We start from the raw sequence: 4,136 nt of genomic DNA, 5'->3' as shown, positions 1-4,136 counted from the left end.
GTGATGCATTTAGGCTTCTAAATCTTAGGAAACAAGATCGTTATAAACTCAAGAAGAGTGAAAACAATGACCACACAGGAGCAGAATGGCAGATTAGTGAGTCAGCAACAATCCTTGTCCCCCAGTGAAGTCTGGACTAGAGTCCCTGACCCATCAGTCGAGGAGCCGGTGATCTGACATTCTGGTTTTTAATGTCTGCGTTTCTCTGTTGACATAGAAACACATGTAAGTGCAGAGCACAGTGTTCAAAGATAAATGCTGGTATTACAGCTGCTGCCATCATCAGCCCTCCTTTCTGCCCCTTGTTGTTTGAGGCTGAGAGCAGCCCATATGTTTCCAGAAACACCCCTTTCATCTGAAACTTTGTTTCCCCAAGGCACTTGGATTTACACTCTATATACAATTTCTCAAGCAACTCTGAGCAAAAGCGTTGGGAAGATTGAGGTCTCCTTTTATTTAGAGGATTAAAGACTTCTTTTGTTCATAATGTAGAGCACAGTTTAGGCAGGACTGATAATGGGCATTTGCTGATTTGGGGTCATTGAGTACCCGTTCCCGCTCCTTCCATTAACAGCCCCTTTTCTCACTCGGGAACCCACCCAGAACCCACCCTCCCCTATTCTTACACTGTGTGCTTCAGATGCACATCAGCCCTCCCCCTACTCCCAAAATATTACCCTACAAAGCACAAGGGATGAAGCATGTGACCTCAGCCAAGCAGCTCATTCAAACTCCACCCACAGCGATGGGTCTGAGGTACCAACACATGTTCTAATCAGAGCCCATGAAATGCAATGAGACCTTTCGTGGACATGCTAGGATAGAAGCAGGTGCTCCTTCTTGATGAACTTGAGCCTCAGACATTGTAAGACTTGGGACTATTGCCACCTTAAACCAGGTGGGCACTGGGAATAAAGCTAAAACTGAGGTATAAGAACTGAAAGACAGTGAGAGAGAAGGAAAGACAGAAAGTGTTAGGCCTCATGGCCAGCATCAGCACAACCAGTTTAAGTAACTTTCCATCCTCTTCCCCCTTGCCCCTCCATACCTCATGTTAATCAACTTTCCACCCCTACCCCCTTGCCTTTAGAGAAAAACCAGAATTTGTGCGAAACAGATCCTTACGCAAAAGCGACTACCCAACGCCCTTCCTCTAAGTCAAACCTTATAAAACCTTTTTAGTCTGTACAGGGGCAGGAGCTGATCTCCTCCACGTTGGTGGAATAAAGCGGTTTAGCTGAAATGGTTCCTAGCTCAGGTCTCTCTCTCTTCTCCATCTCGCGAACCTAACAGAAGGTATAAAAGGAAAGAGGGAAGAGAGATTCTATCCTAGTGACATCATTTGAGCCCCAGATCAAACCATGCCTGAAGCTGGAGATAGAGCCCTAGACTTTTCAACTAGGTGCATCAATAATCTCTCATTTTTGAATAATAATAATAATAACAATAATAATAAGTTGAACTTTTAGAAATAGAGAGTAGAACTGTGGTTACTAGAGGTGGGAAAGGAGAGAGGGGAGAGAGGATAATAAGAGGTTGATTAATTGTAAGAAAATCTAAGTGATTCATTTTCAGAAATAATTCAGGCCCAGCCCGAAAGTTGTGTGACTGGTCCAGCCCATTCCTGGGGGTTGCTAGATAGATAAAGTTGTCCTTGAGATGGTAATGAGTTACCAGCCCTTAACTGATTACTTAAATGGATAAAGTTGTCCTTGAGATGGTAATGAGTTAATAGCCCTTGATTGTTCTCTTCATTTCCTAATGTTTCTCCTTTCACATGGTTTTGGGTGGGCCTGTTTCATGGGCTTGTCCTGAGCCCTCAGATAAAGAAATTTCCTACAAGGGGGTGGTAAATTGGGGTATTCTTAGACGTCATCCAGGAAGATTGTGCACCCCAACCAATGAAGAGGTGGGGGCAGAGCTTGCACACTAGGGAATAAATTGCTCGCTATAGCCCTTTTCCATGTGCCTGCCCGTCCAACACCCGAAACTTTCAAGGCCATAATTAAAGTCTCGCTTTGCTGTACCTCATGTCTCTGTGTCCATCCTTTAGCCTTGGACGGGTGAGGGTGTTTCTCACATTAATGGACACAAAATTATAGATAGATAGGAAAAATAAATTCTAGTGGGCTTCAGTAGTACTAGACATCTATAATTAATGATTTATTGTATGTTCTCAAATGGCTGAAAGGAAGGAGCTTAAATGTTCTCATCACAAAGAAAAGATAAATTTTTGCAATTGTGAATTTGCTAACTACCCTGATTTGATCACTACACATTGTATACATGCATTGAAATATCACCCTGTACCCCATAAACATGTACAATCAATATGTTTCAATTAAATAAAAACAATAATCTCCCATTTTTACTTAAGCCAGTTTTCATTACATTCACTGTCACTTGCAAAGAAAGAAGCCTAGTTGATAAGCTAGTGTGGCCATCATCACAAAGTAAGAGAGAAAAAAACCTTACTGGTGTGATTTGAAAGAAAACAGGCCCAGGACCGGCAGACATGAGGGGAGAGACGTGCAAGAAACAGATCCTCCTGGGCTTCCTTGGGGAATGAGGACTGCTGAGAGCTCGGGAAGGAGATGCACTGTTCGTGTCAGGTAACACTGTGCCTCTGTGTTTATAAATTTGGGGAGGACATGTGATTTGAGTGACTGCAATTACAAGTGAAAGAAAGTGAGCCATGACGCCGGGTACTGTTCAAACTTTATTAAAGGAAAAGAATCTGCCAGGCTGTGCTCAAAGTGGGGAACATCCCGGGGCTGCCCTGAAAACGGTGGACAGCACCAGGTGTGGAGGTGGTAGAGCTTATATAATGTGCCAAGGGCTGGCTGATACCATCAAAGAGGGTCATTATGCTAATGTTTAAATCAGGAGGCTTCTCGTAAAGGGAAGGGGGCAGGGGAGGGGAGGAGGTGGGCAGTGTCATTTTGTACTTGGGCTTGTCTAAGGTGGCGCTGGTTATGTTGCAGATCTATTAAGAAGAATAATAAACTGCCTAATAGGGTAGATTTCCTATGTCTCCCAGATTCCAGAAAAGAATGCTATTTTCACAGGGTTCTACCATTTGGCTTTATCAAAAGAATCCTGGGTCAAGGGAAATAACTCAGTTTCTGCCTTTTAAACCCCAGAAATTTTTAAAAACTGAAGTATAAAATAAACTACCACAATGCTGCAGAGATTCAGAGGATTCCTGACATATTGCTATTTAAATTTCAGGCCATTACAACCCCCTTCTGGTTTTTCAGAGGCTGCCGTGGCAATTTTGATAGCTGGGACTCCTGATCCTGAGTTTTGGCTTGCTTAAAACTGAGGTGCCCCTGTTCTCCTGGAATGGACAAGTTTCATTTTGTGTTTCTCTTCAATTCCTAGTTTGAGCCTGGTTTCTAAAATGGATTTGCTGCCCTTAATGACTGATCACAGTGACCTTCTAACGGGCTTAGCCAAGAGAGTAATCTCATTCATATGAAAGACCCCTGCTGTGAAAGCTTAACTTAAACCACATTCCACAAGTCCCATGCCTCCAGGAAAAACCTCCATCCTAAATAGATGATTGCAGTTTTTGTTTTTCAAATAGATCTCAAGACCCTGTAAATTTTATCAGGGATTCTCCATGGGATAATGAGATTTGGGAATGGGATTAATACCAGAGTATGTATCCCCCAAATTTCAAAGAACTATTATTCTTTAAATTCTGTTTTTCATTTTGTTAGAAAATGAAGTTAAAGGGGCCGGCCCGGTGGCGCACTGGATAGTGCGCCGCTTGGGAAGCGCGGCGGCGCTCCCGCCCGAGGGTTCGGATCCCACATACAGACCGGCTCCCGCTCACTGGCTGAGCGAGGCGCGGGAGCGACGCCGAGGGTTGCGATCCCGTTGCCGGTCCCGGTCCGGTACGGGGGCAACACTGAGGGTTGCGATCCGTTGCCGGACACGGAAAAAAGACAAAAGACAAAAAAAAAAATAAAATAAAATAAAAGAGAACAAAACTGGGTATATATTGGTATCTTCTCTGTTAGGGTACACTCGCCATTATAACAAATAGCCACAATCATAGTGGGTTAACATAAGACAGTTTTAGCTCTTGCTCATGTAAATCTCAATTGGCATTGAGGAGGCAGTCTCGT

This window comes from Galeopterus variegatus, unplaced genomic scaffold, assembly GCF_000696425.1.
Source record: "Galeopterus variegatus unplaced genomic scaffold, G_variegatus-3.0.2 Scaffold8066, whole genome shotgun sequence".
NCBI classification, from domain to species: domain Eukaryota; kingdom Metazoa; phylum Chordata; class Mammalia; order Dermoptera; family Cynocephalidae; genus Galeopterus; species Galeopterus variegatus.
This window is presented reverse-complemented; position numbering follows the sequence as displayed.